The sequence below is a fragment of the Lepisma saccharinum genome, chromosome 2 (genome assembly GCF_977018435.1).
Source record: "Lepisma saccharinum chromosome 2, izLepSacc3.1, whole genome shotgun sequence".
NCBI lineage: Eukaryota > Metazoa > Arthropoda > Insecta > Zygentoma > Lepismatidae > Lepisma > Lepisma saccharinum.
Window position 1 is genome coordinate 152274285 of NC_139230.1, and position 25385 is coordinate 152299669.

Genomic DNA, 25385 nt, shown 5'->3' on the forward strand with positions numbered 1-25385 from the left:
GGATCAAGGTGTCCCGGGTTCGATACCCGCTTGAGGAAGAAACCCTAAATATGCTGACCAAGGTAGTCTTATATTTCAGTAGAAAAAACACCTAACACGTGACGTTACAACTATCTGTGTTTCAACCCTCTATCAGAGTCTTCCTCAGACTTGAAGCCAACTAAAAAAAAACTGTGAAAATACAGATTTTAGTTTGGCTTCAAGTCTGAGGAAGACCCAGAGAGAGGGTTGAAACGTCACGTGATAGGTGTTACTTTTGCCTTCCAAAATATAAGACTGCCTTGGTCACATATTTAGTGGTTTTTTTTTTCTGTCAAAGAAACAAGGCTTAATTAAATGTGCTACCGGTGGAGGAACATAGTGGTTCTGATCCCACTTTAAACTGTACGTCCAGTCCCGATTAGCCTTTCTGTGCATAAAATGGACTTTAAAATCAAACTAAGAAAAAATGACTCATCAAAACCAGCAAAACGTTTATAGAGGTGCCTTGAAAAAAAAGAAGAAGAAGAAAACTTTGCAAAACTAAAGAAGGCAAACCTAGTAGCAAATAGTGGTCATTCGACCTGAATTTATTCATTCCCGACATAGGATATTGCGACGTCACTATGATGAACTCTCTCTCAAGATGAAAGCTAACATATCCGGAGAGTTTCTTCTGGGTAAAAGTGTTTCTTTCGCACGCTGGATGCAAGCCAAACACAGCGTCGCTTCAGTGGTTTGAGTGAAGTGGTATCAAACTTTAGTGTCCTTTAGTGTCTCTGTAAAATTTAAGTGACACTGATCTACTACAAAAGCCGAGGAGTTTGCAGGTGCATACAGCAAAGTCATTTCCACAGCATTTTCACGAGAGATTCTAAATATGCGGTCGGCACTTCTGGATGATATCTTCAAAGTGAGAACGATCAGTGAACTTACTGGTTTTCTTATAGTGGAAAATCTCTTTCTTTCATCCTGTTCTCCGGAAATATGTACCGACACGGACCCTTCTGGGTTGTAGCAACCTGATTAACTTTTTAATGGAATCATTACAACCCAGAAGTGTCCGTGACTGTACAGCTTTGATGTTATTTCTGGCCATTTTTGTTATTGTTAGTGCAACAGTTCATTTTTCAAACTTACGATTAAAAAAAGACTATATGAGAATCACTATTGGCTATGAAAGGCTGAAAATTACGGCACTTCTATCCACTAAGCAGTGAATGACTAGGAAGTTACACTTCGAAAAAGTTGTAAATAACTCTGGGATAAAATCCAGAAGGACGGAATTTAATGCATGAAAAATGTTTCACTTTTTAAAAACTGAAATTAAGTCATAACATCTCTTTTGTTATTATATTATAAATTTAGTTATGAATTTTTAACATGCATAGTATAGAAAATTCGACATCGGGTCATGGGTAGCCTTCTGGTAAGGCACCAAAAGTCAACCTCACTTCCCCTTAGTACACCCCAGTATTTGATTCTTGCAAGCCAACGAGCCTCTGGTGCCTGGATCCACGGCCAGGATAATCCTCCTTGTGTGTGCTGGGTGCCCTTTTACAGCTTCAGCATTTAACAGGTAAGGACATTTTATCCTCGGAAACAGTATCGTTTTAGTTCTTGGTAAGTAATGAATGAATGAATTAGTTTTATTGAATGATGAAGTTTTAATAGATATCTTTAATTTTCTTGTTAGGGGCCTGTCCATGTTGTTATTGTTAAGGGGCTTATCCCCGTATTGTGTGATGGGCAAAAATAGCCTATGTGCTCATATGTCTATAATATCAATCGACAATTTTACAATTTTCGAAAAAAAGGTAAGGGTGACAAATTATGTAAACTTCAACTACGCTGAAAGAATGCCAGGAGCCTCCAAGCCTGTTGCTACGGCACTGGCTTCAATACCTCTTTATAAAGATTTAACCAATATGCTTTTTGTTATGAGGGCAGTAGACGGAGGAGGTGCTAAACATATTTAACCCATTAGTGCATGGCGTCCAATAAATTGTACGCTAAAATATGGCTGATTATTTGAGAACAACACTTGGAACATAATGCTAAGACCCAAAGGAATATCTTTTCGCACTTTCTGGCAACTTTGTTGCACGTCGCGTGGGAAGAAGAAGAAATTGAGAGAAATGAATTCCGTCAGTTTCACTGTTTCATGCAGCGGGTAAGTAAAACTTTAATAACATTGTTGTTATTATTATTTGTTGAGGGGTTTTGTAATAACCCGAAGTCTGATGCCTAGAGTTTACAAATAATCATGTGTGAAGTTTATATTTGAAGTATTATGATCATTAGACTAAAAAAATTTTGGCTGTCCAATAGATTGGACGCTATGCACGAAACACACACTTGTCTTGTTGAGCTTTCTTGACTGAACAAATAGTGCAGCATTATATGGAGTTATCAGCAATAACCTTGCTTGCTTCTGTAATTTAAATTTAATTGTTTACCAATTCGTTTGATACACAACACAGACCCGATTGTTAGAAAAGGATATCATTTTCATGTAGTAGCGTTGCCATATCTTGGTGATTGATTGATTGAATTGTTGTTTTAAGTCCACTTTATGCACAGTAAGGCTAATCGGGACTGGACCTACAGTTTAAAGTGGGATCCGTACCACTTGTGCCTCCACCGGGTATCGAACCCGGGACCCCTTGATTACAAGGCGAGGACGCTACCACTGCGCCATCGGGGAGGCCCGCATATCTTGGTGAAAGAAACTATATTACTAACTATATGAAATTTCTATGATATTTTTGTAAATACTTGAAAATCATAACTGGGATAATTTCAGAACATAAAGTTAATCTCTTTGTCTTTCTTTTCTAGGTTAGCAGTGCAGGAGTTATTGGCAATTTTAGACGAGAGTGAAGGAGACGAGGGCCATCTAATATTTGCCACTCCACCTAATGAAACAGGAGACACGGATGAAGACCGTGATAAATCGGATGACGAACATAAGGGGAATGAATGTAAACCACCTTGGACTTAAAATGTTGGTTACTGGATGTGAACTACAAACTGAATGTACAGACAATGCAACTTCTGTATGCAACAATTCCTTGGGTAACGTCAGGTCTGACAATTACAGAGAACCGACGGAATACATGCTGGACTGTTACAAGGCTATGGGGTGCAACATATCTTTCAAAATACATTTCCTGCATTCTCATTTGGATTTTTCCCACCTAATCTCGGAGATATGAGTGACGAACATGGTGAACGATTTCACCAAGATATTGCTGCCATGGAAAGACGATATAAGGGAAGATGGTCACCAAACCTTTTGGCAGATTACTGCTGGATACTCCTACAAGAAGTTTCGCCATCCACCCACAAACGGAAAGTTTCCAGGACATGTTTCTAACTTATAAATACATTTCAAGCTTTTTGCAGATTTCTCGTACCTTTTCTATGTTTTGTAATACAAACAATTAATTTTGTTCCATGATCTGTATTTTATCCAGCTACAGGTTCCTCTTGTACTGTAATGGAGTCGTTTCCAAGTGTCGTGAAAGTTGCTACTTTGTTTTTCGTGAATTACAATATATTACTTACACGTACTATATGAAATATAGGCTAAGTGGTACATGTAGTATATCTTTTCCAGAAATATTGGTACGCGATGGAACATTTCTGATTTCATTTTCGTAATCAGCGTATTTGATTTAGTAAAGAACACCTTCTTTCATCTCGCGGCAAGACACAAACTTCAAATTTGTTGCACTGTGTAATCAGGGCCTCCGCGCTAACTTAGTGGCTAAAGCAGTTGCCCTATCGATGAAGCATATGAAATTCATTACCCTCTACTGTGAAACAAGTGGTTTACTTGAAGTTTCTCAACCGTCTACTCTCAAGTGGCATATCTCGTGTATCATAAATGCGAAGTGTCATTGTTACATCATCCAAACAATTTCTCATTCCATCGTTAGTTCCAGATTTGACCACAGCCACCGCGCATTTAGTTTCTGGACATATAGTACAATAAAGTTGAACAGTTGAAGCAAATATACACTACACTACAATGCGCAATAGCATCGATCTACTTGAGCAATTTCTCTCCTTAAAATTGTTGCTACAAGTAAAATAGTTCCTGGTTCAGGGAAATTTAAAACCTTGTTCAAACACTTCCAGTTCCAATATACACAGTGAACCATATCCAAAGTTATCGTAACGAAAGACCGTGAATATACCACAATGAGACAGCAGCGTATTTAGGATCATATTTTGAATGGGATACTGAACCTGGTGCTCCATCTATCTACATGGAGAATGCTGGTAAAATTTTCGAGTGCATGTGAGAATTAGTAAAAGAGATGTTCTTCACAAGAATATAGAATCCGAAAGATTCACCAAATGGATTCTTATTGATATATTTCATATTTTCAAGTCTATGTTGCTATAAATTGTATGCAATGACCCCTATTTTTTTTTCTCATGGATTTTGGGGAAGACTGTATCCCAACAATCTCTCCTTTCATACGTTCCTGCAATGAGCTGAATCCTTAACAAAACAAATATTCTGCTGCGTGTCACGAGCCGAAGTGAACCACTACCATCTTTCTACATATAGGGTCCCGCTCAAAAGCAATTAAGTGCCGTGACTCAGTTGGCTTTCATTCAAGGCATAGTAATAACCTCGTATGTCTGTTTCCGATTTGAAGGAAAAGGTAAGGTGAGACTTCCTGACTTCGGCTGCGGCCAACAAAGGGGACCCTATTTTTATTCTCAATGTTCTCCGCTTACGGCAAGGGCACTTGCAGACTTCCGTTGTTACCGAATTGTTCTAGAACTGATTGCTTACTCTTTCACCATATATAGATACGAGAGCCGTTCCAAAAAACGGGTACGTTCAACTCAACAAAAAAACAGGGGCTGGTAGTGGGTAGAATAAGTACTTGCATCATAATAGTTCAAATGGAGATATGCACAGGTTCTTTACCGTGTATGGGATGCTTATATTTTCATATTGATTTAATTTGGGAATATGGCTCTCCGATTGCGCAGTGGTACCGTAAACAAGGGGTCCCGGGTTCGATACCTGGTGGAGGCACATAGTGGTTCGGATCCCACTTTAACTGTAGGTCCAGTCCAAATTAGCCTTACTGTTCATAAAGTGGATTTAAACGCCAAATCAATCAATCAAACAATCAATTAATTTGGAAGAGATCACTGAGTTGATAAGAAGATTAATTTTTGTCTCCATTTTATATGAAAGCAGAAATCCCAAATATAGGATTCAACAACTTTCAGTTGTCTCATTGCAAACAATATACACAACCTCCCTCTCATCATGCGTTAGGACTGGAGTTATAATTATTTATGTGTAAGTGCCACACGGAAAAGTTCACTATATGCTAATCAAGACCACAGTTCTAGTTTAAGGTAAAAGTTTGTATTTTAAGTTCACTTTAAACTGTAGGTACAACTTATCTGAGCATAAAGTGGGATTCGAACTATTGTGCAATATGCCTCCACCGTGGATCGAACTCTGAAAGCATTTATTACAAGGGTCCAATAAAACGTCCATTTGAAGCAGTAGGCTGTAGATGAGGCACTACTAAGGATTTCAATAATGTATCGACTCCCCGCCCCCGAAACATCGATTTGTTGATTTGGTTTATTTTACTTCGCTTTTCTGCCACTTTTGGCTAATCGCGATGATGAGGATAAGTGATGGATGATATGATGAAATTGATGAAGAGACATGCCAAGGCCAGGATTCGAACAGGGTAACCCTGGCGTCATAGCGCCTGTGCTAACTACAACGCCACAGAGATCAATGCGCAATGTCGAAAACTAACAATTAACATAATAGTTAAATGCGATATATATATATATATATATATATATATATATATATATATATATATATATATATATATATTCATGGTCGTCTAAAAGACAATCTCTCCTTTGGGCCTCCCCGATGGCGCAGTGGTAGCGTCGTTGCCTTGTAATCAAGGGGTCCCGGGTTCGATACCCAGTGGAGGCACATAGTGGTTCGGATCCCACTTTAAACTGTAGGTCCAGTCCCGATTAGCCTTACTGTGCATAAAGTGGACTTAAAACACCAAATCAAACCATCTCTCCTATGCCTCCTTGACATCTACAATTATTCAATCACCTCACCTGAGCCGTATAAAACTAACAAAAAATGTTCAATTAATGTAAATGTTAATGCCGATCGGCAGTTCTAAAGTTTTCATTCACTGACTTATTGATTCTTATATAATGGACATTTCAGCACAAAGGCTATTCTTGCCAGTCACACAATACGGGGATAAGCCCCTTAACTAATACAAAATTGAGGACAGGCCCGTAACAAGAAAATAAAATAGGTCTGTTAAAACCTTACGAACTAATTTCTTTAACTATTCATTCATTACTTCATTACTACTTAAAAGAACCGTCTTTGAGGAATAAAATATCCAATCCTATTAAAAGCTGAGGCTGTAACGGGCAATCAGCACACACAAGGACAAATACAGGTCAACACAACTCCACAGAGTTGGCCGTGGATCCAGACGCTAGAGCCTCGTTGGCCTGCAAAAAAGCAGTTACTGGGGTGTAACGGGGAAGTGAGGTCGACTTTTGGGTGCCTTACCAGAAGGTCATCCTTTACATCCCTTCTTCTGAAGTTTTAAAAGAAACGATATAGAATTAATTGATTAGCCTCGAGACATTCAAGCAATAATAAATAATTCAAGGGAACAGCAAATAGCATTTTTTTTCTTTTCAGCGTTCAAATAATATAAACCTTCAATGAGCCTAGAGGGTGACAAATTTTCTTTTGAAATGCAAAAGTAGGTCATGAATGAAATACGACAATTTTTCACGTGTATTAAAGAAAATTCATGCATAATTCCAGGAATTCAAGGAATAAACGCGTAAAAATAATATGTAAAGAAAGTGAACTCGAGGTAGTGAATCAGTATAAGAAGGGTAGCCGCAGATACTTTCCACTGTCAAGAGACAAATCATAAGTAAACTGTCAGCGGACTGTACTCGAGCATATTCTTCATTTGCCCAACACTATACAACATTATACCAAAGTAGTTTTCTTCACAACATGTTATTTTCCAACTGAAGAGCTGGTACAGCGTGGATTCGTTTTCCTCTCTTCTCCTGTGATTGGGTCTGGCTCGTTGCACAGAACATTTTATAGGTTTGCCACTGCTTTCCGCTTAAATCTTGATTCTCCAAGGATTCTCGATAAGGACTCGATATTTCTTCGGGGTTTCCCCCTTTTTTTAGTTAATATTTCTCCTCCTTTTGCAGGATGCTGTCCTCATTGCTGGCATGTGACATGGGCGACACTGATATCACTATTCCTTTCCAAGTTCGATATGATGTGCAATCAACTGTGTCCTCGTTCTACACGCATATAATGCATGTGTCCGCACCTCTTATCTGTGTGACTCAACCAACGGTCTCAGCCAACCGAACAGGTTGAATGAGATGCTAAATTCCATAACATGCTACGAAAGTGTAGTCCCTTGGTTTCATCATCCATAGCGTACTAAAAATCTTGTCATATTCCGATAGAATAAATGTCAATGACAAATATGAATCTGCCATGTATGTTGCCAGGATAGAAAATAATAATTTTCAAGGGCTTGTAGCATAGAAACGAGGCCTGAACGGGAAAAAAGTTGGTGAGAGGAGTTTGTCTTGATTTTCTCAACACGCTTTGAAAGTTTGTCGATGTTTACGGCGACACCCTGTACATACACGCACAAGTAGGATGAGTCTGTGCCGGCCTCCGTCGCGGAGTGGTTAGCACACCGCGCTGCGACAGCCAGGGGGTCTCGGGTTGGAATCCCAGCTTAGGCATGGGTGCTTTTGTGATTGTCCCTTCATCTATTTCATCACTCATCTTCGCGATTAGTCAAAAGTGACAGAAAAGCGTAGTAAAATAAACCAAATCAAGGATGAGTCTGTGACAGAGTACACAGACCAGTCTATGTTCTCCATCCTCTTACCATGATCCTGGGAATAATTCCTAGTGAAAGCACATCACACGGTGGTTCAGATCCCACTTTAAACTGCAGGTTCAGCCCCGATTGGCTTAAATGAGCATACGTGCACTTAAAGTAAACAAACTCTGCCTCTTACAAACAACTTATATAACTTATATTACATAGGTTTTCAAATGGATAATAAAAAGCCGTCTTATTGTGAAAATGAGTCACTAGCTCTGTAAAATGTGCATTTCTACCTGAATGGGAAAAAAATTCTGAAAATAACATCAATGCTTTAACGCTTTTTTAAAGTTTGTGGTATTTTGGTATTGTCTGGAGGAAGGCAGTGAACCACGAAAAGTTTAAAGAAATAAAAGCAAACACATGTTGCTTCAGAAGTCATGGGAGTGATGTTATTTCCAAGTAATTAACTAAAAATAAAATTAATAATAATTAAATGCATTCACACTGTTCTCTTCGTCTATAACACCCATTTTAAGCCTTATCTCGTAAAGCTTGAAGGGTTCAAGATATTAAAAACTCGTATATTTAAAAAATCAATTTTGAAGAAGCTGTACTCACTTTAACTTCTCCAAATCCTTAATAAGCTGCTCTATTTGTAAACTGGCTTGTCTAAAAAAGAAGAAACACCAATATTAGTTAATCACAGAAAAAATATTGGCTAGATATTAAATGTATTACATAGAACTTGAAACATTCACATCTACAACATTATTCACAACAGCGTGAAGAATTATAGCTGTACAGAGGACTGTAATAAGAAAAAGTAATTTCATTACATACCCTGTCACGGGTATCTCTGGAGCAAGGCCACTCATGGCGGCAAAGAAAGGGGGGCGGAAGCAAGTGGACGGATCAAAGCAGTACACGCTGCTGCGAATGCTGGTAACCAAGTGGAATTACTTACAGTTATGTCTTATTTGGGAAGTCTAGTGACTGATTCGTTAAAAATTGAAAAAGATCTACTGCCATTCTATTTGTTGGTAAATCAGGATATCCGAGAAAGAATCAACACGGAAATTTATCAAACGTTTAGTTTACAAGTCTTCTTAAATCCATGCTTACATCATATAATTACTTTAAATTAAGGTAGGCATACAACTATGGATAGTTATAAATCAATTTGCGTCTTGGGATGCAACTAAAGAGGAAGTGACGTTGCGCAGACTCAATGTAGAAATTCGGGACCGTAGCGAGATGAAGTCTGAATCTCGAATAGAAGAGAAGCTTTCTTTTAACAACCGAGACAAGGAGAACAGACCCTACGAGATACGTTGAAACGTGACCGAGAACGAGAAGGACGTCTGTAAAACCCGGGCGAGAGCGAGCATTACCGTCTGCAGAGTCTCGTTTCGATCGAGACTTTAGTAAAATATTTCTACATAGGAAAAATAACGTAAGCAAGAAATCAAGCAAAAACACGGTTGGTAGGCAATTCAGGCATCACGGTAGTTACCACAAAATTTGTTCAATAATTTTGTTATTGAGAGGAATGCTTTCTTCGCACACACTGGAAACATGCTGGATAAACGTATACAAGTGAGAAGGGTGTTACAATCCTTTAAAAGGTAAAACTATGCGAACTTTCCAGACCCTAATCTTAATTTGCAAACTTGCAAAATCTCTCCACCACCAATGATGCATTTTGTGACAACAGAAAATATTTTGTTATTCTTAGATAGTAAAGTTCTATCCGAATTTGCCTGTAGAAAATTTCCATGCCACACATAGTCAGTAGAGAGATGTGCCAAAATTGTAACAGTGCCTGCTGAAAAAGTATGTGGCGAAGTAAATAGAGACGGCGTGATTAGAACAATGCAATTGTCCCGTTATCGAATACAACACTTAGTCAGAAATCTGACACCAAATTTTTGTCTGAAATAGGAAATAAGTGAAGGGCGTGGATCGAACTCAAAGTGCAGCCACTTTCTCGTGGTGAGTTCTGGATCCTTCCTAAGCAATGACACTGGTGAAGAGCTGCACAATTCTTTTCTTTTACATACACAATAAAACACTGAAATAAGTTTAATAATCTGTAACACATTTTACCATCAAGTAACGACCTTAAAAATACACGTTTGTTGGTCACAAAATATTATAATTTCCGAAAGTTTCATACATTTCAAACAACAATTTAAAAATGAAACATTATAAGTAGATTACGGACTACTTATATCATATGCATTTTTGTTAGCATTTGTATATTTGAAGTAAAATAAACGATTTGTAATAGAAAACGTTCATTAAATGAATTAATTATTCAAGCGGGAAAATTAAAAATTTGATTATTTTTGGCAAAATTTTTAAATTAATGAGCAAACTGATGATGCTATCAGATTTTGTTCTGCTTTTTTCCCCCCATGTTACTAATTGCATAATGCAACTTTTCCCACTATTAGAACTTGATGAAGTGAATTTCATTTATTCGACCCACCCATTCCACAGTCCAAACAAATGTGTTGATTATAATAAATACTCTAAGAATAATGATTGAGAGATTGCATTTAATGACTACAAACATGTATTTTTACTTGGCAAATATTTTGTGATTCAAAAGTCCGTTACACCCCCGATAAGTTGTAAAGGAGTTAGGCTGGGTACAAATGGTTATGATAGAAACAGGTTAGGCCTAGGGGAAACCATATTCGTGTGTTCCAAGCGGACGTCCGCTATATTGAATTCAACTCAACATTTTTAAATGGGAAGGGGGTGATATGATATATCACATTAGGCTAGAATTTTACTAGAAATGCATTGGTGAAGGTTTTTCGACGTATCTTTAACGAGTAAAAAGTTACTCCCTCTGCCCCATAATTATTGTCCGGTACACCTTTGTTTGTTGTCTCATAATTAATAATTGCCTGATATTCAAACTGTGACACTGGTGTATACAGAAGAAGAACATGAAACACGGGAATGAGTCATACAACTTTATTACTCAAGGATCAGTACAAACTGTGCTTTCCATCTGCCTCTTCGTCTGTTATTCCTGTACTACCATTTTGGCATACCGGACTATAATTATGGGACAGAGGGAGTATTAACTTTCCAATGAACATAAACATTAACTTCGTCACTGTGAAGGACTTTTCATTCCAATGGAAGCGTCACATTGTAATTGATCGAGACAACCATTCCTAATGCTCAACTCTTCGTGAATGTATCCGATAACAATCACGTGAACTTCTTGCCCTAGACGTCAGTATGATCTCGATGCGATATTGACGCGTTAGAGGCATTTTAATGTTTTTTTCTGACATATCGAAAAAGGAGGAAATGGTACAAGCATTCATTAATAACTTTGTACTGGTTAAAGATATATCGAAAAAACATTCACCATTGCATTTCTCGTGAAATTATAGCCTGATTTGATATATCACATCACCCCCTTCTCATTTAAAAATGTTGAGTGGAATTCAATATGCCGGTCGTCTGCTTTAAACACACCGATATGGTTCCCCCTAGGCCTAACCTGTTTCTACCATGACCATTTGTACCCCGCCTAACTCCTTTACATTTTATAAGGAGTGTTCATGGGTATCTCTGTATTATAGAATGTGTATCGTTTTCAACGATGGGATGGGATGGGTTTACACAACATAAGACTTGCCATCTAACACCTGTATCCCACGCAGATATATTTCCTACTAGAGTATTTTTCTGACAGCGGGACTTGGTGCCAAGATAGAAATCCATGCCCTACGACTCACTGGGAAGCTGGTTTTGTCAACTAGAAAGTGCTCTATTTCGCTACTTGTTTCTTGGTTCGATCACGCTGCAACCAATACATGTTCCAATATACAACGTAATTGGAGTCTATATAGAAACAGGAATAGAGAGAATGTACCGCCTGACAAATTTATCTGCTAAATATTTTTGAAAAGAGGGAGTAAAGTGGGAATAAGGTAACCAAGAATATCATAAACACATTTGAAAATTCGTAGCAGTGAACATAGAGAACAGGTTTTACCTCGGGCGGATTAATTACATCACCGTTTTTTTTTTTTGTAAAAAAAACAACATGATTTCAAGTCAATAGGTGATTCTGGAAGTATTTTAAATGCTGATCATTGATATGACATCCATTTTTTTTCATCCCGTCAGGATTTTTCATAATTTCACAATCAAAATTCTCATATTCGACATTACATTACATCTATTTCCTAACGCATCAAAAGAAATTTCGTTTGTTTACAAATCAATAAGTGATTCTGAAAGTATTTTGAGTGCTGATCACGGAAATGACATCCATTTTTTCCCATCACATTTGGATTTTTCACAATCCAAAATCTCATATTTGCCATTCCATTACGCCTATTACAGAACGTAATAAAATAAATTTAAACAAGAGAAATTTCGGATATTTACAAACCAATAGGTGATTCTGTAAGTATTTTGAATGCTGATAACGGATATGACATACATTTCTTTCTTCCCATCACATTAGGATTTTCCCCTAGATCAGGATTTTTCTCCACGTCATTAAGTTCAATCAATCCACTAGATTATAACATTGATTTTTGAAGATTTTGTGAAGGAAATTTAACAAGGGAGTTTGAAAATGAAAGTTACGTAATCAAAGTTTACAATTTTCATGTCAATGTGTCTTTCGAAGATAGAAGGTGTATTAAATGCTTAACTATTCTATGTGCATTTACTACTACGTACAAAAAGTACCCGGAATTTGTGAATAAAACACAAAATACGTGGTTAATCATCAACGTTTATTTTGTCGCCTTCAAAATAGGCCCCATCAGATGCAACACACATATGCCAACGCTTAACCCAGTCTTCAAAACACTTTTCAAACGCAGAAGACGGTATCGCCCTGAGTTCCTTCTTGCGAATTTCCTTTAATGGATTCAATTGATTCAAAACGCCTTCCCAGAAGTGGTAACGTGAGTCGCGGAAAGAGAAAAAAAAATCACACGGAGCCATATCTGAAGAATATGGGGCTTGGGCGAGGACATGTGTTGAGTTTTTGGCCAAAAACTTGCGAACAAGAGTCGACGTGTGCGACGACGCATTATCGTGGTGCAAAATCCAAGAATTGTTTTTCCATAACTTGGGTCTTTTTCGGCGAACATTCTCACACAGACGCCTCATAACGGTCACATAAAACTCTTTATTCACAGTTTGTCCCGCTGGAAGGAATTCTGGGTGCACAACACCACGATAATCAAAGAAAATAATGAGCATGACCTTAATTTTTGAGCGACTTTGGCGTGATTTTTTGGGTTTTGGTTCATTTTCGAAGCGCCATTCCGAAGATTGTTGACCTGTTTGCATGTCATACTCATACACCCATGTCTCATCACGAGTTATGATGCGTTTCATGAAGGTTGAGTCACTAGAGGCTCGCGAAATCATGTCTTCAGCAACATCTCTGCGATGTGCTTTTTGCAGGAAATTCAGCTCATTCGGAACAAGTTGTGCCGCGACGCGTTTCATACCTAACACATCAGTCAAAATGTTGTAAACGGACATGTGTGTTGTGTCAAGCTCACGAGCCACCTCTTTCACACTCACACGCCGGTTTTCAAGCACTATTGTCCTGATTTTTCCGACGTTTTCGTCAGTCGTCGACGTGGAAGGTCGACCAGATAGGGGCAAATAATCAACAACTTCTCTGCATTCTTTGAAAGCCTTGTGCACCATGCATACGCTTGTGTTTTCGACAGACACAAATCACCAAAGGCCTTTTGTAGCAATTTCAACGATTCAGCACACGACAGTCCGTTGGCAAAACAAAATTTCAAACAAATTCTTTGCTCGATATTTGTCTCCATTCTGCAAATCGCAGGACACTCGTCAACACAACTAACGTAAACAGCTGCTGTGCACAAACTGATGGATAGATTACTCTACCTCTCTGCGTGGTCATTCAGTACAGTGTTGCCATCCTACGGACAAAATGAATTCTCGATATCTCCAATCAGGGCCGGCGCCTCCTGTCATTACGTAGCAACGGGAAATTGAAAATCAATATATTCCTAATTATAAGTAAAACATCAAACTATAAAATAAATAATGAAACTTGTTACGCTACTTCAATACTATTAAGCACAAATGGATACCTCGCTCGACTACAGTTAAACTTTAAAAAATGCGACACTAATTTTATATTATTATATTTTATGAAACTCTCTCTCTCTCTTAAACGTATCTTAAATGTAACAAGCATTAGGAAAGAAAAGAAGGCTTGACTTCATATATTTATCGTTATAGGTCTGTGATATATGATTGGATATTTAAAATGTGGGTGTTGATCTAAAGCCTGAATTCTTTCCTGCATTGTTCCCGCATAAAGCGGCTCTGGGGTTCACCCAGCCTCAAATTAATGGACACCTGGGGGCAGTCCTGGGAGGTAAAGGCGGAGAGTGGTGCTGATCACATCAAACAAAATGGTCGAGATCGAGTCTGTGTGTGGTCCTACCCCCACATCCTGTAAATGTGCCTTGATGACATGGTGCCATATGCACAGGGAACTTTACCATTGCATGTATGTAATATTCTTTTTAATATTATGCTATCTTGCATAAAATTGAAAGAAGCGTGTTTCAGACGATTGACCGAAGATAGTATTTTTATTAACCTTACCGACAAAGTTAATAAATTCGAAGTTCTACACTCACACTAGGTGCAAAATCATGACCCTTTATCAGTTTAAGGTCTCCGTTGGAGTAATTGTTTTATTATAGCCGAAAGCAATTTCAGTTCATCTTTTCATTCAGTAGTCCTCATGTGTAAGCAGGCCTCCCGGATGGCGCAGTGGTTGCGTCGTCGCCTTGTAATCAAGGGGTCCCGGGTTCGATACCCGGTGGAGGCTCATACTTGTTCGGATCCCACTTTAAACTGTAGGTCTAGTCCCGATTAGCCTTACTGTGCATAAAGTGGACTTAAAAACATCAATTCAATCAATAAATCAAGTGTTAAAATTCCGGCAAGTTTTCTACACTTCTCAGACAAAAGATCAGATGGCATGTCTTTATGGTTGCTAATATCATAAAAGAAATTGAAAAATTCACTATGATGATTAAGCAGCTCAAATCTTTCTCTTACATGGGATGTTATCTAAATGTCCCTCTCCGATTTCCATGAAACTTGGCAGGTGTATTGAGAGGCCCAAAGGAAGACATACGTGTTTTTTGTTTCGGCTAAAAAACTGTTTTCGGAGGCAAAAACCCCACCTCAAATATCAAGATGAGGAGAAATTGAAGTGGGGAACTGACCCCTGTGTCCCCTTCCGATTTCCATGAAACTTGGCAGGTGTATAGAGGCGCCCAATGGAAGAAATATGTGTTTTTTAGTTTCAGCTAAAAAATTGTTCTAGGGGGCAAAACCCAACTCAAATGTCAAGATGAGGAGAAATTGAAGTGGGGATCTGACCCCGAAACCACGTAAATATGGCATAGGAAGAACACGCACATATAATTGGAACACTCACAGCACAGAGCTGTGTTTGCCAGTGATATGCACTTCATATCTCAAGTGTCCCACTTGTGTATCTGCCAGTATTATTAGCACAGACGTTCAACCGCCATCGTCCTTCACGATATCACTTGCGTTTGGTACCGAGAATCCTACAGTTATTTGCTGTGTGTGTTCCAATTATATGTGCGTGTTCTTCCTATGCCATATTTACGTGGTTTCGGGGTCAGATCCCCACTTCAATTTCTCCTCATCTTTACATTTGAGGGGAGTTTTGCCCCCTAAAACAGTTTTTTTTTAGCTGAAACACAAAAACACGTATTTCTTCCATTGGGCCCCTCTACACCTGCCAAGTTCCATGGAAATCGGAGAGGGAGACAGGGGTCAGATCCCCATTTCAATTTGTCCTCATCTTGACATTTGAGGGAGATTTTGCCCCCTAAACTGTTTTTTTATCTGAACCACAAAAACACGTGTTTCTTCCTTTGGACCCCTCTATACACCTGCCAAGTTCCATGGAAATCGGAGAGGGACACAGGGGTCAGATCCCCACTTCAATTTGTCCTCATCTTGACATTTGAGGTGGGTTTTTCCCCCTGAAAACAGTTTTAGCCGAAACAAAGAAACACGTATTTCTTCCACTGGGCCCCTCTCTACACCTGTCAAGTTCCATGGAAATCGGAGGGGGACACTTAGATAACCTCCCTTGTTAGAGCTAAAACAATCGTCTAGGCCCTGGTAATAAGAATCAACTTTGTACCGTTTTTGTGGATCTTTAACAGTTTCATCTACTGAAACTGCTTTTCTTTCGATTTCGGTCCTGTACAGTGTTGCCTATATTTGGATCATCTACGTATATCTAAATACGCTGCCAATTCTCTCTCATCAACCGGGACTCACAGGTCGCAGCCCCTAACGCCTCCACGAGTGGAGGGAGGGAGGGAGGTCCTGCCAGGCTGCGAAGTGGCGTCTAAGGAACTTTGAAATTTTATTACTCCTGTTTTTTCAAAGCGCTGATATGTTTGCAAGAAATCATCGAACAGCAACTAACCAATCGTAGATTAATGTTTTGAAGGCATTTGTTCATTACATTACGTGGAGTAAAAAGTCATACCAGATAACTAGTGAGCAAAGGAATGTAAAACCACGCAACTGGTTTGCAATACACTGAGCCTCATGTGCGACCATTTGGACAGTTTTATTGTCGCCAATTATTTTAAGGAGCGCATCATAGACCTCTCCCCCGTGATATCTCAACGGAGTTAAGGCATTGAATCTGCTTTCCCACTTTGTGGCCGTGGCACTTTGAGGTTTTAAAGTGAGACTACTGATATGTTTCAAAACGGTGTGCTGGCATATATTAACTTCCAAGTTATATAATATAATATTATAACTTTCAAGTTTTCAATGGGCTTATTTTTTTTTCTTCTCTTCAAATTTTGCCGCCCTGAAAAATTTGCCGCTCTGGGCGGTGGCACGGTTCCCCCCCCCCCTCCGCTTCCGCCGGTCCTGTCTCCAATGTGGGACATTTACCAGCCAAATTCCGGGTACTTTTTTTTACTGAAGTATAGTTCGATATTGGGGGATTTGTATTCTAGAAAACCAATATTTTACAATCATCTAAACAGAGCCATCTATTGAGGAAATGATGGAACTACACATTTTGCTATTTTCTGAAAAAAACTAGACGTGAGTGGTAAAAATTGATTTCATTTTTGGAATCAGCATGCTGAAATTATTCAGAGACAACAGTCATCTGTGAGTCATCCAAACCCATGCAGGCCTGTGATATCATTTCATGGGCGAACTGGTAGTAGATGAATTACCATAGAGAAGTATTACGACTATAGACACACTATAGAAGACTTTTTGTGATAAGGTTTAACAGTAAATCTTCCTTTACACTTGTGGTTTTAAGGAAACAAGTATACAAAACTTATTCTGTAATACGAACTAGTTGACTAAAGTTGGTAGAATCAGAACATTAAATCAGTTAAATATCTATGTGGAAATCGAATTTCACACTCACTCTCGATGATCATAAACTTATTCTAACATTTACCTTAAAAGTCATGAACATAGTTCGTAATTTTCAAGACAATCGTCATGCAAATCGTAATCGACAATGTGAGATAAATTTTATCTTTTGCAAATGCACTTGTAAAACAAGTAACGAATTAGCCTACAGTGCCGTGTGAAACCAAAACTAGTAGCGTGTAACAGTTTGGTGTCTAGTTTAGCGTTCATAAGCTTTTCTAGTAGGAATTCTAGCTCCGCGAGAGACTGATTTAACCGAGTGATAAGCACAAGTTGTTGATCTAGTAACGGCAATGGCTTGACCGATATGCTTGCAGATTTATCGAGCATGATAAAGCCTGCGTAAAGAAGTTTACAACATTCATTATTGCCGTCGAGAGTGAAGGTAATAGCTGGGTAAACGATAACAGTAGAGTTCAATTGGCCGTTGCGCACTCTCTATGGACGCTTCACTGGCTGAACAACTGTTGAAAGGTTGTAGCCTACAAACGCTGAGATTAATCTCAAATCCTTGAAATAATTTTCTGAAACAGTTTCTGTGCCAAAGAGAGTGGTACTAGAGCTGTGCAAATAGCCAGTTCGAACCCTTGGGGTAGTTTCACACATGCCCAATTAGTGTACTGAAGCTCAATCTCGCTGCTATTTCTGAGCGAACTAGAAAGTTTTATACCCCGTATGTATAAACAGTTTAATGTGCAGCAATAGAGTTTATCATTAAAAAATGTTTAATGTATAGGCTAAGAATTAAAGTATATAAAGTATGCACAATCCTAGTTGAAGGAAGGAAGATGTTGCTCAATGAGCAGACGAACAATGATCCCTGAGCAAAAGCATCTTATGATGTCAAGTTATCGAGTGCTCAGCTCTTAGATATGTGCCACGTTCTAAGATTTGTGTGAGAGTAGGAGGCTGTCCTTTCCAAGAAAAACAATTACCTAGCAGCAAAATTTATCAACAAAGACAATCCACGGGAACTACCGAACGTGAGAATCACGCAGTCAGTCAGTCTCAAAAAACAATAAACTGTCGCTCAAGAGACATAGTTGGCACAGGTGTTGTAACAAGTAATGTATGTCACATGGATGTCGTCTCAACGTCCAGTTCCAGAAACATTGAGCCATCGCTTAACTTCTTAAATCCACTGTCAGAGGAGTTGGTCGAACGTTTGCAATCAAAGCATACCTTCATTTTCATTACGCTCGCTTGCTTGTAAAACCCATACAAACAGTAATTCGACCATTTTTTTTGACGAATTTCAGTGGCACGTAAGTTCATCATACTTATATTCATATTTGCGAGTTCTTTAATTTTCAAAATTTCGTCAGCATATACCCAAAGAAAAGGCAAATGTTAAAATTGTTTGACATATGCAATCATTTGAATACTGAGAAAATCCAATAAAAACTCCAACATAGTAACTAAAATCTAAAGGATGTGCGATTGATTGTGAATACCGAGAAAAACATAGGGGAAAAAAGGGGGGTTCTCATCTTTATCCCAAATCAATTATATGGAACTAACGGGAGGAGTGAAAAAAATATAAAGGGTTTTTTCACGTGTCATTCACCTTCAATTCCGTCTAGCACACACAATAAAAAGTGTGTGATGTATTTGTGATAATCGAAGTGCTGAAAAGTGAAGCATGTATATATCAGTGGCGTGATCAAAGTGAGGTTGGTGGGTCTGGTGATGAGAAAGGGTCAAATTTTTATTTAAATATCGACATCAGATGCATGCAAAATTGAAAACATGGTAACATTATTCACTAAAAAAAAGAAAGAAAAAACCCACTCCACCTCAAAGTTACATCCTCCACGAATTCCTCACCACCTTTTCTTCTGGGTGTATACTCAAAAATATTGATTGAATTGTCGTTTTAAGTCCAGTATATGCACAGGAAGGTTAATCAGGACTGGACCTACAATTTAAAGTGCGATCCGAACCACTGTGAAGTCTCCACCGGGTATCGAACCCGGAACACATAGATTACAAGGTTACGACGTTACCACTACGCCATCGGGGAGGTCCTATATCTCAAAAAGATTCCTTACAAATTTGGATTTTTTTCCTACCTGTCGTAGCATATACGATTTATTCAGCATCACCACTGGCTTTTGTTTCCGTTGTACAGGCTATTTTCCAGATCAGAAACGTTGGAAACGGTATATACGTTGTAAAACTAGAGCAAGAATTGGATTCATTCATCACATAACATTTCCATCGAGCGAACGTTGAATTAATATCTCCCTATGCTCAAAGATAAAACGTGACTATGTTCCGTGCCATGCATTGAAAGATGAGGAAACCTGAACAGACCGTTGACTCAACATTATGATGTGCGAATCATCTCAATCAGACACAAAAAACGTGCCAATGCTTATCATCACCATTAGGCTCCATCGTATCCATTTTCGAAAGGAAACGTTTCAGATAAGATGTAGCATGCAAGTACGTATTGTCATATCGCAGCTTGCGTATTGACAGTGGATGTGTATTTATGAATGAAGGCTATCCGCGCCTGGCGTAGTGGTTAGCATAACGCGCTGCGAAGTCAAGGCGACAGCGATATTAGTACGTCATCGGACAGATCTAATTTGGGAATGGCAATGTATTAATAAGTATAAATTGTTGAATATTTTGTAAACTTAAAACAATAAATAAAACGCATAACTTAAAAGAAATTAGATTGAATATCCTTTAACTGCTGTTTATTTATGTATATATTTGAATTCAATACCGCTCTCGCAAACATAAGACACGTCCAAAAAAATCAATTTTACATCTTGGGCTAATCGCAATCATGATGATAAAGTGATCACGAGAAAGACAATGATACTGTGTTTTGTACTTGCATTTTTGTTACTTTATGTCGCCTTTCTGCCACTTTTGGCTAAAGAAGAAGAAGAAGAAAAGATCTGATCTGAAGGGCCTTCAGCCCCCTAGCCTATTTTTCGCTACGGGCCTGTCATCGCGAAAGCATATTATTTGCGGCATGATTCGTTATAATTTTGTACGATTATTGAAATATTATTTGTTATTGAATCATTTCACAATCGTGTGTATCTATTTACCCCACAACACGTGAGTTTATCTTTCTTATATCCATCCATGCATGCATTTTGTTTCAAATTAGCTTTACTCACCTGCGTCTACTGTTTAAGAAAATATGAAAACCATATTTCACTTAGGACACCTTAATTTGACAGCGATAACCTCTTCGGCATCAGAGAAGGCGATTTACTTACATGAGATTCAACCAATTTTCATTTCAAGGGGGAGCAGTTTTGTGTGCACTCATTCTCTCCTCCAGAGATAAATTTGGTGGGACCGTGGCCGTGCTGTCTAAGGTGTCAGACTTTGGGCTTGGACTATGAGACGCGCGTTGATTCGAGTCTCCTGGAGGACGCTTGACAACTTTTCTCTTGAGATTTCAGTCTGTGTATGAGACGGGTGGCCCACCCAACATCGTAAGGAAATCGAAACGAAATTCTGATTGTTTCCGAAATCAGTATTTCCACCTTAATCCGCTTTCCCTCCGAAATCAGTTTTCCTTCAAAAATCCGTTTTCCCTCCGTAATCCATTTTGCCTCCGAAATTAGTTTTCCCTCCAAAACCAGTTTTCCCCCGAAATATATGTTTTGCCTCCGAAATCCGTTTTCCCTCCGAAATCAGTTCTCTCACCAAAATCAGTTCTCTCACCAAAATCAGTTTTCCCCCGAAATCCGTTTTCCCTCCGAAATCGGTTTTCCCTTCCCAAATCAGTTTTCCCTCCAAAATCCGTTTTGTCTACGAAACGAAATACATTTTCCCGCGAAATCCATTTTGCCTCCGAAATCCGTTTTCTCTCCAAAATAAGTTTTTCTCCCGAATCAGTTTTTTCCGCGAAATCTGTCCTTTTCTCCAAAATCCATTTTCCCGCGAAATCAGTTTTTACTAATCTGTTTTGCCTCCGAAATCAGTTTCCCCACGAAATCAGTTTGCCCTGCAAAATCAGTTTTGATTGATTAATTTGGTGTTTTAAGTCCACTTTTTGCACAGTAAGGCTAATCGGGACTGGACCTACAGTTTAAAGTGGGTTCAGAACCACTATGTGCCTGCACCGGGTATCGAACCCAGGACCCCTCGATTACAAAGCGACGACGCTACCACTGCGCCATCGGGGAGGCCCAAAATAAGTTTTGCCGCCGTTTTACCTCCGAAGTCCCTTTCCCCTCTTTTTTTATTTCTATTTTTTATTTTTTTATGTGTTGGGCTGGCGTCTGTTGCCAACGTCCGTTTCCTTTTGAAAACCTTAACGGCCAAACATCATAATAGCCAAAACGGCCGCTTTTTCTTCCAACGTTACAGATACGATAAAATACAGTTAGGTCTATATGTAGTAGCTATACAAAGAATATAAGAACCTTAAAGAAAATACTAAACAAACTCATTTACACGAATTGTTGAATTTTTGCATCGCCCTACCCACACCCATTTACACGTACATAACTGTATAGTACATGCACTTAATTAATAAGCATATCAATAAAATATTACAATGAGGAAAAACACTGTTTGCCTGAGCCGAGGGCAACGTAACATGTCGAAAACAACTTGGAAACACTGCTTTAGTAATTATACAATCAGAAACGGAAGATTTCGATCCAAGTATTTTGTAGCGAAAACGATGTATTCCCTTACCTTTCAAACGCCCTTTCAGATACCGTAGGCCTACACTTGTTCTGAACGCAACCCATTTTCTTACTTGGAAAGATCAGCTTCTTGCAGCTCACCAACCTAAGTCCTGATTCAATGAATGAACGCACTGTGTCACAGCGAATGCAAGGGAACACCGGAGACGCGGCCGCCCACTCACACCACCACACTGCACTACCAACACCTAGGGAAGTGGCAATATCCTTCAGTATTAATACAGTGTGTATGGCATTCCTTTTCTGTGACTCAAGTCATATCCGCAAGGACAATGCACCACATGTCGAAGATTTGACGTCCAACGTTTTCTTAGGAAAAATTATGCTGAGAGTAAAGAACAATTGTATTTTGAGTTACTGGTATTTTGAACTTACATAAAAAGATATTCTTAACAATGGCATTAGCTACGTCGTTTTCAAATAAAATTCTCCGCTGCTCTTGAATTCAAAGGACGATTATCCATGCAAATAATATTGCTGTATTGAAATTTCATATTAAAGGAAAATGTGAATCATACAGGGGCATTCCATGTCAGAGTGCAAGTGAATCTATTTTTCTTTTAAATTGAATGCAATGCTATCTTGTGAATGAACAATCTAGACTTGTCATTTGGACAAACATTTAAGTATTGCACATATTGAAGTCAGAAAGTGCGAGGGGGGGGGGGGCTGAAAAGTTTTGCCAGTTGATTAATATCCCTCTTATTTTATTTGCAGAGATCTCAGAACTTTTGCCGAGCGTTCCTCCATTCCATACCTACAACGCCACGTAGCGGGAGTTGTTGTCATCTGCCCACGTGATCAGCAGTTGCGACCAAGATGGCAACTGGTATGGACTAGGGATGGCCAGACGGATCCGGATCCGAAAATTCCGGATCCGGATCCGAGAGTTTCGTATCTCAATCCCATTATAATATTACCACACCTTAAAAGTTATTATGATCTTCGATTACAAAGAAATTTTACAATAGTTAGTCCTACAAGAATTTTTTTCATTAGTTAGTCCTACAAGAAATCTTTTCAAGTGTTGTTCCTAAAATACTTTCCTACGCATCGGCTAACACACTCGTGCATGAAAATAATCTTACTTGTTTAACATAAAATGTCAGAGGTGATTTTGTAAATGCCATTGAAACGAATATGTATTAATTCGAATGTATTGGAAATGAAAACACACATAAATGTGAGACATTCCATTCCAGGATGAAACCTTTAACACATATAACAAGATAGAAATGTTATACAAAAATTATACAATTGTTCTACAGTTACAGTTTTACAAAATAAAATAAAACATTATAATATATGCAGTGTTATATAATTACAAAGTGTAAGACTAACAAGGGAGGTTATCTAAGTGTCCCCCTCCGATTTCCATGAAACTTGGCAGGCGTATAGTGGGGCCCAAAGGAAGAAATACGTGTTTTTTTTGTTTCAGCTAAAAAACTGTTTTAGGGGGCAAAACCCCCTCAAATGTCAAGATGAGGACAAATTGAAGTGAGGATCTGACCCCTGTGTCCCTCCGATTTCCATGAAACATGGCAGGTGTGTGTAGAAACGGGCCCAAAGAAAGAAATACGTGTTTTTTTTTTGTTTCAGCTAAAAACTGTTTTAGAGGGCAAAACCCCCTCAAATGTCAAGATGAGGACAAATTGAAGTGAGGATCTGACCCCTGTGTCCCTCCGATTTCCATGAAACTTGGCAGGTGTATAGTGGGGCCCAATGGAAGAAATACGTGTTTTTTTTTTGTTTCAGCTAAAAAACTGTTTTAGGGGGCAAAACCACCTCAAATGTCAAGATGAGGACAAATTGAAGTGAGGATCTGACCCCTGTGTCCCCTTCCGATTTCCATGATACTTGGCAGGTGTGTGTATAAACGGGCCCAAATGAAGAAATACGTGTTTTTTTTTGTTTCGGCTAAAAATCTGTTCTAGGGGGCAACCTCCCCTCAAATGTCAAGATGAGGACAAATTGAAGTGGGGATCTGACCCTTGTGTTCCCCTCCGATTTCCATGAAACGTGGTAGGTGTATAGAGGGGCCTGAAGGAAGAAATACGTGTTTTTTTGTTTCAGCTAAGAACTATTTTAGGGGGCAAAATCCCCTCAAATGTCAAGATGAGGACAAATTGAAGTAAGGATCTGACCCCTGTGTCCCCCTCCGATTTTCAAGAAACTTCGCAGGTGTATAGAGAGGCCCAAAGGAAGAAATACGTGTTTTTTTGTTTCGGCTAAAAAACTGTTTTAGGGGGCAAAACCCGCCTCAAATGTCAAGATGAGGACAAATTGACGTGGGGATCACCTGACCCCTGTGTCCCCCTCCGATTCCCATGAAATTTGACAGGTGTATAGAGAGGCCCTATGCCCCCTGTTTCTTCCTATGCCATATTTACGTGGTTTCGGGGTCAGATCCCCACTTCAATTTCTCCTCATCTTGACATTTGCCAAGTTTCATGGAAATCGGAGGGGGAGACTTAGACCTTCCTTGTAACACCATTAAGCCTTGTTTCCATGATTATGAAAAAATATAAATATGCTGACCAAGGCAGTAATTTATTTTATTAAAAACATAAACTAAACGTAACGTTTCAACCTTCTAGCAAGGTCTTCATCAGACTCTGTATCAAGTACAAAAGTAACAAGATACACAAAAAGGGCATTATATATACACAAACTTTACTCCCTCCAGACTATTAGAAAGTTGTTAGGAACTTTCTAGCAGGTGGCTTTCACTTTCCAACTGTACTTTCACCTAAAAGGCTAAACATAATTACTTTCATATAGAATGTGAAGAGATATTCATATAGAATATCTCACGCTCTTTTTCCTTCATTTTTCTCCCTTCTCCTCTCCTCTTTCTCTCTTGTCCTTTCCACTCTTTCTAACACTTTCTTCCATTCTTTGTTTAACTTCAGTCCCCCATTCCAGTTCATTGTGTCTTCTTCACAGTAGCGTACGCAGGATTTCATCAAGGGGGGTGTTATTTCGAAAACTTTCTACAAATTCACATTACCATCGTTTTATTATACTTTAATTAATTAATTAATAATATTTATAATTAATTAATTAGTTTAATTACTACTAATGCAGCTGCTGTTACTACTTATATCACTACTATTATTAAGTAGTAGAGATCTACATAAATATATTTATGAAAGCAATAGAACAAAATTACATTTTTTTTTGTTTCTATGTTACGAAATAATTGTCTAGTCAACGGTTATTTGTATATAATAGGTGAGACATTTTAAGT

The 25385-nt window shown here is 38.6% G+C and overlaps 1 protein-coding gene across 1 annotated transcript in view; it reads right to left on the reverse strand.

Moving 5' to 3' along the window:
* Positions 1–25385, reverse strand: part of LOC145983708 (inositol-pentakisphosphate 2-kinase-like) — a 325632-nt gene that overhangs the window by 85926 nt on the left and 214321 nt on the right. The window contains exon 5 of the mRNA XM_083116761.1: positions 8538–8588. The gene's annotated coding sequence lies outside the window, so the exon portion shown is untranslated. The remainder of the gene's footprint in view (positions 1–8537; positions 8589–25385) is intronic.